Source organism: Pimephales promelas, chromosome 7 (genome assembly GCF_988280905.1).
Source record: "Pimephales promelas chromosome 7, fPimPro1.hap1.1, whole genome shotgun sequence".
Taxonomy (NCBI): domain Eukaryota; kingdom Metazoa; phylum Chordata; class Actinopteri; order Cypriniformes; family Leuciscidae; genus Pimephales; species Pimephales promelas.
The window spans coordinates 13,311,592-13,322,437 of NC_142775.1; the positions used below are offsets into that span (position 1 = coordinate 13,311,592).

A 10,846-nucleotide genomic window follows, 5' to 3' on the forward strand; every position below is an offset into this window, starting at 1 on the left:
TGCCACATTGTTAATCCTGTATAGCCTATTCCGCACTCAAGCGCATGCATAAATATTGCCGCGAAGCACCGGCAAAAGCAGGCTAATGATAATATATGTCTGGGGGAAAAAACTAGCCATTTTTATGGATTAATAATACAAAATATATATATTTCTAAATCAGTGTCGGCTGGTTTCGATTCGAATTTTTTAGTTTAAAAGTGGACATTTGAAGCTTTATATAGAAATATTAATCATATGAGGCTATACACTGTGTTTAGTTAAATTTTGAGACACGCTCCACGCCACAGTGACGGAGACCATGAAAGCATGCCCTATTTGTTTTCTCTTCCACTTTAAAACGAACAAATTCGAATCGAAAGCAAATACCGTCTGATAATACAATCCGAAAGGTGCATTTCTCTCTAGAGGTGCATCCTTTACAGCGGAGATGGAGATATGTTTAGCCGACACTAATTTAGAAAAGTTTATCATCATCATCATCATCATCATCATCTTCTTCCGCTCATCCGGGGCCGGTTCGCGGGGGCAGCAGTCTAAGCAGAGATGCCCAGACTTCCCTCTCCCCAGACACTTCCTCCAGCTCTTCTGGGGGGACACCGAGGCGTTCCCAGGCCAGCTGGGAGACATAGTCTCTCCAGCGTGTCCTAGGTCTTCCCCGGGGCCTCCGCCCAGTGGGACGTGCCCGGAACACCTCCCCAGGAGGCATCCGGAACAGATGCCCGAGCCACCTCAGCTGACCCCTCTCGATGTGGACGAGCAGCGGCTCTACTCTGAGCTCCTCCCGAGTGACAGAGCTTCTCACCCTATCACTAAGGGATCGCCCAGCCACCCTGCGGAGAAAGCTCATTTCGGCCGCCTGTATCCGGGATCTTGTCCTTTCGGTCATGACCCAAAGCTCATGACCATAGGTGAGAGTAGGAACGTAGATTGACTGGTAAATCGAGAGCTTTGCCTTACGGCTCAGCTCCTTCTTCACCACAACAGACCGGTACATCGACCGCATTACTGCAGAAGCTGCGCCGATCCGTCTGTCAATCTCCCGTTCCATCCTACCCTCACTCGTGAACAAAACCCCAAGATACTTAAACTCCTCCACTTGAGGAAGGATTTCTCCACCAACCTGAAGTGAGCAAGCCACCCTTTTCCGGCTTAGGACCATGGCCTCGGATTTGGAGGTGCTGAATTTCATCCCAGCCGCTTCACACTCGGCTGCAAACTGTCCCAGTGCGTGCTGAAGGTCCTGGTGTGAAGGGGCCAACACGACAACATCATCCGCAAAGAGCAGAGACGAAATCGTGTGGTCCCCAAACCTGACACCCTCCGGCCCCTGGCTGCGCCTAGAAATTCTGTCCATAAAAATTATGAACAGAACTGGCGACAAAGGGCAGCCCTGCCGGAGTCCAACATGCACCGGGAAAAACTCTGACTTACTACCGGCAATGCGAACCAAGCTCCTGCTTCGGTCATACAGGGACCGGACAGCCCTTAGCAAAGGACCCCGGACCCCATATTCCCGGAGCACCCTCCACAGGCCGCCTCGGGGGACACAGTCGAATGCCTTCTCCAAATCCACAAAACACATGTGGACTAGTTGGGCAAACTCCCATGAACCCTCCAGCACCCTGTAGAGAGTAGAGAGCTGGTCCAGTGTTTCACGGCCCGGACGAAAACCACACTGTTCCTCCTGAATCCGAGGTTCCACTATCGGCCGTATTCTCCACTCCAGTACCCTGGCATAGACTTTCCCAGGGAGGCTGAGAAGTGTGATCCCCCTGTAGTTGGAACACACCCTCCGGTCCCCCTTCTTAAAAAGAGGAACCACCACCCCAATCTGCCATGCCAGAGGCACTGTCCCCGACCGCCATGCGATGCTGCAGAGGCATGTCAACCAAGACAGCCCCGCAGCATCCAGAGACTTGAGGTATTCAGGGCGGATCTCATCCACCCCTGGTGCCTTGCCACCGAGGAGTTTCTTGACTACCTCGGTGACCTCAGCAAGGGTGATGGACGAGTCCACCTCTGTGCCCTCAGCCTCTGCTTCCTCAATGGAAGACATGACGGCGGGATTGAGGAGATCCTCGAAGTATTCCTTCCACCGCCCGACGATATCCCCAGTTGAGGTCAACAGCCGCCCTCCCCTACTGTAAACAGCATTGGTAGGGGACTGCTTTCCTCTCCTGAGGCGCCGGACAGTTTGCCAGAATCTCTTCGAGGCCAGCCGATAGTCCTTCTCCATGGCCTCACCGAACTCCTCCCAGGCCCGAGTTTTTGCCTCCACAACCACCCGGGCCGCAGTCCGCTTGGCCTGCCGGTACCTGTCAGCTGCCTCCGGAGTCCCACAAGCCAACCAGGCCCGATAGGACTCCTTCTTCAGCTTGACGGCATCCTTTACTTCCGGTGTCCACCACCGGGTTCGAGGATTGCCGCCTCGACAGGCACCGGAAACCTTACGGCCACAGCTCCGAGCAGCCGCTTCGACAATGGAGGTGGAGAACATGGTCCACTCAGGCTCAATATCTCCAGCCTCCCTCGGGATCTGGTTGTAGCTCTGCCGGAGGTGAGAGTTGAAGATCTCTCTGACAGGAGATTCAGCCAAACGTTCCCAGCAAACCCTTACAGTACGCTTGGGTCTGCCGAGTCTGTCCAGCCTCCTCCTCTGCCATCGGATCCAACTCACCACCAGGTGGTGATCAGTTGACAGCTCCGCCCCTCTCTTCACCCGAGTGTCCAAGACATATGGCCGCAGGTCAGACGATACGACCACAAAGTCGATCATCGACCTGCGACCTAGGGTGTCCTGGTGCCACGTGCACTGGTGGACACCCTTATGCTTGAACATAGTGTTCGTTATGGACAAACTGTAACTAGCACAGAAGTACAATAACTGAACACCACTCGGGTTCAGGTCGGGGGGGCCGTTCCTCCCAATCACGCCCCTCCAGGTGTCACTGTCGTTGCCCACGTGAGCGTTGAAGTCTCCCAGTAGAACGACGGAGTCCCCAGTCGGAGCACTTTCCAGCAATCCTCCCAGAGACCCCAAGAAGGCTGGGTACTCTGCACTGCCGTTTGGCCCGTAGGCACACACGACAGTGAGAGACCTATCCCCGACCCGTAGGCGCAGGGAAACGACCCTCTCGTTTACCGGGGTAAACTCCAACACATGGCGGCTGAGCTGGGGGGCTATAAGCAAACCCACACCAGCCCGTCGCCTCTCACCATGGGCAACTCCAGAGTGGTGAAGAGTCCATCCTCTCTCAAGGAGTGTGGTTCCGGAGCCCAAGCCATGCGTAGAGGTGATCCCGACTATCTCTAGTCGGAACCTTTCAACCTCACGCACAATCTCAGGCTCCTTCCCCGCCAGCGAGGTGATGTTCCACGTCCCTAAGGCTAGTTTCCGTGTCCAGGGATCGGGTCGCCGAGGCCCCTGCCTTCGACTGCCGGCAGTATTTAAACAATAAATCGTTATTTCGTTATCGTTATTTTTCAGACACATCTATTAAGATGAGCCTATAAATAACCTATAAATCATCTCTCTGTATGGTTACAGAGACATGCTCTTCTCATTTTGCACTGCGGGCAAAATATAATTTCCATGCTCTAATTTGATTTTAGAAAGTACAATCTATTTTTTTTTTCCATATTAATTTGCGAATATTTTAAATGTTTAAAAAGTTAAAAGTCTTAAACAAAAATCTAAACATCAATGTTATTTATTTTTTGTGCACAAACACTTGGATAATGGACAGGCCTATGCATCAAAATCTTGTGTATTTGTGATAATCTTAGCCCTGTATTATTATTGTCTAACCTGTATTATGACTGACATTTGACGAATTGCTTTGTTTCTTTTTTTGTATAAAAGCGTCTTATATCTAAATATGTAGCCTAAATGTAATAATAAGAGCCTAATTATTATTATTAGGCCTATTATTTGCGTTTATAAATAAATGAGTTCACTTAAGACAGGAATATTTTAATCAAAAAAGTAATTTATCAATGTTTTATTTTTATAGGCCTATAACCTTGTGTTTGTGTTATATATATTTTTTGTATGTGAAGTCCTTTTAAAAACAATGCAATGCATCCCGCATCTAAACAGGAGGCCTGGTTGAATCATGCGGCACACTCTGGGGGACGCGCCACAAACCCGTGAGTACGGATTACAATCCCGTGAGTACGGATTGTGAAAGCGTGGGCACGGTTTATGAATTTGTGGGTATTGCAAAAACTGAACGGTTTACAAACCTAAGAGCACAGATTAGGAACTCGTGAGTAGCCTACGGTTTAATCCGTGGGCATGAATTGTTAAACCGAGGGAACAGTTTAAGAATTTGTGAGTACAGTTTATAAACTGAGGGGAAAGTGCAAGTGTTCGCGCCGATCTGCCATGCAGTGCGTCCTGCACACTCCGCAGTCCGCACATACATTTTGGATATGCAGTTATCTAGGTTAAAGTTAGAGCGAGCTGCCATGCCAGACGGATACGTCCTTTTCACGTTTAACAAATGAAATCATGCATTTTCTACCTAGCGCGATAAGCGCTGCACCAGTTTGAAGAAGGTAAAAGCATGACGAGCGTAACGAGAGAGGGGGATAAGGGGGATGCTGTCTGTATATTAACATTTCTGATTGTTTAAATGATCACCCCTCAGGTGTCCCCTTAAAAATGCCTGGCTTGCCTGTCCTATTGCGGCGCCTGGGCATAGAGGTGCAACACTGTTGTCCAAAAAATTGGTGAAGGGGGCCTTTGAGACATCCGTGCCCAGGGCACATCATCGCCATCATCCGTCCCTGGCTTTGCTACTTTCGACTAGCTGATCTCTGGCCGGGGCTCCGGTTTCAGCTGCCGCGGTGTGTTCAGCTCCTCCAGCATCCACACAGAACGGAGCAGATGTTGTAACCTAGTTCGTGGTCCCCTTCTCTTTCTGTAGGTGATCAGGAAGATCTCTGCAGTTCCTGTGTCTCTCCAGCTCACCCTATACAAATGATCATAAATGTTTATCTACACTAATCCTAACAATACAATCCAAGCCATGTCTGCTGTGATTCAGATAAGTGTAATGTCACTGGTCACCTGTTCAGCGCAACCAAGGATGGCGCTCGATGTCATCTAAACTGGGGCGATCTCCTGCCGCGTCACTGAGGCACCAGCTGATCAACTGACAGCAATCTGTTACACACATCACAGTCTTTAGGAACACAAAAGAACAAACTTATCCTGGATTTCTACTTCTGAATGTTTGCTATCTCTTGCCTGTTGTCAGTTCTCTAGCGAAGAGCGGTCGGCCTTTGAAGAAGACCGTCCGTGCCACTATGAAGGGAAAGCACAGGATGTTGTAGAGCGTCACCCCCACTGACCAAACAGTAGCCGGACCTGCATGATAGCGGTGCTGATCAAACCACTCGGGAGGAGCGTATTTAAGAGTACCTGAGAGACCCAAGAAGACCAGAAACATACACTGAAGAGGTTACAGTCCAAACGAATTCTCTTTGTTTGATCATCAAAAGTTCAGTGAACATCCACTGAGCGTTTCCTGCTGTAACGCAAAGCTAACCTGCAAAGTATGTGTAGGCCGAGTCCTTTAGCAGGTCTCCACAACCAAAGTCCAGCAGCTTGATGTCATGGGACGCTGTGGAAATCAGCAGGTTCTCTGGCTTGACGTCCCGGTGCAGGACTCCGCGGCTCTCGCAGTGTTTCAGAGCGGTGATCAGCTGAACCAGCACTTTCTTGGCCAAGCTCTCATCCACACAGCCGTTCTCCTCGCAGAAACTCTGCAGATCTTGGCAGGGAACTGGCCGTTCCAGGATCAGGCTGTAGTGACTGCGATGGTCAAACCACTCCACAAGCTGCAGGACGTTGGGGCAGGCAGGAGCTGAACTGACCCGGGTCATCAATGCCACCTCCAGCGGCAGCAGACCCTGACCTTCCTGCAGGGACAAAGGCTCCATTATATCCAGGGCTGAACGAAACGGCTAACAAAAAACAACGGATTCACACTGGAACTTACAACTTTCAGCCTCCTCCGGGTCCTGTCTTTAGAGACGTACTTGATGGCTACCTGTAGACGGATAAACCACAGTAAATCACACCTGCCTAATTGTGACAGATGACATTTACTGATATCAACATTTATAAAGGCTGTCTGAACAAAGGAGGGAAGAAAATGTCTTACTGGCAGTCCGTCAGACAAGCGGATCCCAGCATACACAGAGCCGAATCCGCCTTGTCCCAACAATGGGCCCTTCTCATATGCTTCTGTAACACACATGATCACAAGAAATGTCCTTAAGAGAACACATGCACCTAATGAAGAATCATTTAATAATTGAGCCATCATTTTGAAATGAAAAGCTTATTCTGACCTTTGCGAGGGCGTTTAGCAGGTCTTTTAAGTGAAGTGGATGGACTTCCATCATCTTCGCTGCTGCTCTGCCTCTTCCTCTTCCTGCCAGCCTTACCTATGGAAACAGAAACACAGAAGACAGAGGTGCTAAATATTCAGGAAGCTCCTAACTCAGCGTCTGCGTCGGGTCTGGCAGCGGATCCTGATAGCGATCATCAGAAGCGAGTCTCTCCTTACCAGCAGTCCGAGTGGAAGCAGCTCTGCTGGATCTGGAGCGTCCTGAGGTTGGAATATTTCAGACATCAAAAAATGTTTTGTTTTTTTTGTTGTTTTTTTTTAATCAGTAATTAGTCTCATCACATTATTACTTTATTATTTTCAAATTTCTATTTTCAATGACGAATCATTTAATTATTAACAGAGACATAACTTCTTTTTTTTTTTTAATAAAAGCTTATTCTGACCTCTGCGAGAGCGTTGCGCAGGTCTTGAAGTGGATGGACGTCCATCATCTTGGCTCCTCTGGCTGCCGCTCTGCTTCTTCCTCTTCCCGTCAGCCTCACCTGTGGAAACAGAAACAGTAAACACAGAAGACAGAGATTTTATTATTGTCAACTTTCTATTTTCAATGACGAATCATTTTAATTATTAACAGAGACATAACTTTTTTTTTTTTTTAAATAAAAGTTTATTCTGACCTTTGCGGGAGCGTTTAGCAGGTCTTTGAAATGAAGTGGACAGACTTCCATCATCTTCGCTGCTGCTCTTCCTCTTCCTCTTCCTGTCAGCCTTAGCTATGGAAACAGAAACACAGAAGACAGAGGTGCTAAATATTCAGGAAGCTCCTGGCTCAATTTTGAGGCTGGAATTTTTCAGACATCACATTGTAATGTTTTAATAGTAATAATCAATATTTAATGCCAGTGGTCAATTAATAATTGTTACTAGTTAACGTTACTCAAATAGAAAAGTTTATTTCATATGCAAGGCATCGAATACATGTGATCACTTTGCTGGGGAACATTTAGGGATCAAATTAACTCGTACAAGTTTCTTCACATTAAGTCAGGGGCGTGGCCACAAGGGTGGCACGGGGTGGCCACCCTAACAAATAGCTTTGCCACCCCATTTGCCATTTGCAATCACAGTGATTTGACAGAAAAAACCTGACAAAAAAAAAAAAAAAAAAGCATGTCGAGAACTTATATGTGTTAATTATAAAAATGTTTTTTAAATTAATGTACTAAAAGATTTTTATTTAATATTACATAAATATAATTAAAACATATATTTAACATTTAACATATCTCCAAGATTATCTTGTTTTGGGATTAATTAATTGCTATTAAAATGTAAATGTATCAAAAGCAAATAGCCTAAGCAAACATTAAAATGGAAAAGCAATACAATGCCTGTGTAAGCTTTTTTTTATTTCTTTTTTTTATGCCTGTGCAAACTAAATAATATTTATTGGGAAAGTGTTCGTCATATAGTGATGTCACTAACCTATCTTCACCACTCCCCCATTCTTTAATCTTTTTTGCCAAAAATACAACATGTGACAGGCCCACGACCACCAGGCTGAAGCTTAACTTTTCTCTTTTTAATGCACAGAAACAGGTAAAGTCAATCATGTGTCTATCTTGCTCGTTAATCTAAAAAAAAAAATACATGAGTGGTGGTTGATATAAAGAGGCCTACGACGACATTGTCCGTGACAACACAAGTCGATTTTGTTAAAGGGCCAAGTAAAAGACATTTACTTGCCTGATCGGACAAGTAGCCTGATTAAAACTTAAGTGACAAAAAATAACTTGGAGAAAAGCGAGAACGGTTCTGATTTTATTAACAGTTCTGATTACAAATGGATAACAGTGCATTTCTGGTAAAGCTGAGGCCAGCGCAGCCTGCCTCTTTTTGAGAGACTTTAGTGGAGAAATCAAACCAAATGAGCGTAACAAAACACACAGAAGAAACATACATTCAAAATGTTTAGTTTAATATTAATAACATGACTATGTTTTGCCCAATATTATTACGATTGCAAATGTTACATTGATTTAAGTTTTAAAAAAAAAGAGGTTGTTCATATTAAGTTACTTGCTTTTTAAACGCGACATTATTGACTGTTTTTGTTCAATTTTACCATCGAAAATAGTTCTAAACAAAGAAAAACAGCATGCATCGTGTTGAATGAATCAGGTGAATCAATGACTCAGTTATTAGGCTAGCTAAGTGACTTGCTGCCACCTACTGGCAGTTTAGTTTCATGTTCAAAAGTATCATACATTTTTTTCCAAAATGTCTTATTTGTATTCAAAGGTTAAATTAAAACATTAATCTTATAACATTATGCATTGCATTTATAACACTTTATTTTTTTACATATATTTTGGGAAGCCTAGTTGCCACCCCTCATTCAGCTTTTGCCCCCCCTTTGCCACCCCAAATATAAAATCCTGGACACGCCACTGCATTAAGTTAGTCTATCATTGTACCGGGTGCAACATCATACCAATAAAAAATTAAAGACTCACCTCTTTCACCAATGTGAGCCATCGATATCCTCCTCCAACCTGCAATAAAAACAATAACGTTACAAAAAAGAGAATACAAATCTCCCCAGAAATACAACTACCAAAAAAAAAAAGAAAAAAAAGAAAGAAAGTAAATTAAATAAATCAAATAAAACACGAAACCCCTTCTAAAATTAAAAAATAACAAATCAAATAAAAGTTTTGAATATTAAAATAAGATATGTGAAACTTCTCCGATGTCTTTCTCTCCTAATCCTCAATCTCCGATCTCTTTCTCTGCTCAATCTCTCCTGAGTCTCCTCTCAATCCTCAGAACAGCTTCAAAATACTCTGTAAAAGTCTCTTAATTCGCCTCGTTTGTCAACCAACAGATTTCGATCCGTGAAATTGTTGATATATGCGGACAGAATTCAAAAAACGCGTCGCTATAGCAACTAAAAAGCGAATCGCTCATTGGCACAGCACGCACACGTGAAGTCGTGTGAAGCGCACATCGAATCTCAACTAATATATCTTAATCTTTGACCTTTTCTTTAGTACATATGCGATTTATTCTTTCCTGCGCATTTATTATTATTATTATTATGACAATCCGTGGAATTATTCGTGTAAAATCTTCATCAAGCTAATTGCAAAAGCGTCCACTTCCCAAAGCTAATTTTCACTTACAGTCAAACGGAACCCAGTCATTGCTTCTGTCCAAAATCTGAGCAAAAAAGCTAAAGGGAGGATAATTTGGACGAGTGGCCACCCACTTAAACACCTCATACGGATACTTGTTGTAAAGTCTCTCTCAACAGGGAAAAAGTGGAAACTTGAAGATGGTGAAAGCCATCTTCTTACATGAAGTTGGTTTGACGGTGGACGTTCAATATTCGCGTATTTAGGGACCGTCTCTAAAGTTACATGCGACATTGGTATAAACGTCTCTAACTTCAATTGCATTTGAAGACAATGACTTACAGTCATAAATCCAACTGTAAATTGTTCGTCTGGGTCTCGGGTATGATGCACATCTTTTAGATTTTTGATATTAACGACAATAAACTGTTAAAGCACGTGTAAATAACTAATTATTGTTATGAATGTATTTCACTACTGTATGGGGTCATACACAAAATATGACATCATTTCAAGCTCAATAGCATTTGAAGACAATGACATACTGTCATAAAACCAACTTTTTGATTTTTATGACAATAAGCTGTTAAAGCAGGTGTACATATTGCTGTATTTCATTACTGTATGGGGTCATACACAAAATATGACAGTACTTTAAAGGTGCCATGTGTAAGAATTGAGGTTAAAATATCCAAATGAGCTATACACATCAAAAGAATGAGAAGATGGGCAATGATGTCATTATAAAATGGCAAGTTATAGTGCTGCAGAGATATTAACCTGAATTAGCATACTACATTACTAGCCCCGGCCCGGCAGGTGTCATAATAGCAGTTTCGGCCATGGGAGGTGGTATGCGGGCGGGCAACAACCAACAGCCAAACTGCAAAACACGAATAACTCGCACGGCTTGTGAGTGTACTAAGTTGAACCTGATGTCAATCGTGTGGAAAGTATACAGCCCACTTCTACATTTAAGTTCAGGGAAGAGTACAAAAAATTATTGGTCGATATTATGCACGAGGAATACATTTTGGTAAGTTGTAGCATACTGTATCTTTCAACAGTGTTCGTGTTCTTTTACCATTAACTAGTAGAGATGATCGGTTCACGTGCGCTAGGGATCTGTCGTTTAACATTTACAAGCGCCAAAACGCTATTTATTGTTTGAATTGCTTAATAAAATTGAAAGAATCTGAGAGCTGAGATTTTTTTATATATCATAACTAACCTGCTCTTTCTAGTCTGGCGGTCTCCGTGTCCTTTTCGGTGCGTGACAAAATTGATGTGTGGCGTGAGAGCATGTGAAAAGTGTCAATTGCGTGTCTCATGGTGAATTCG

At 44.2% G+C, this 10,846-nt stretch overlaps 1 pseudogene; it reads right to left on the minus strand.

Moving 5' to 3' along the window:
- Positions 1 to 5,081: 5,081 nt before the first annotated feature.
- Positions 5,082 to 8,906, minus strand: LOC120461521 (serine/threonine-protein kinase pim-3-like; annotated as a pseudogene).
- Positions 8,907 to 10,846: the final 1,940 nt, after the last annotated feature.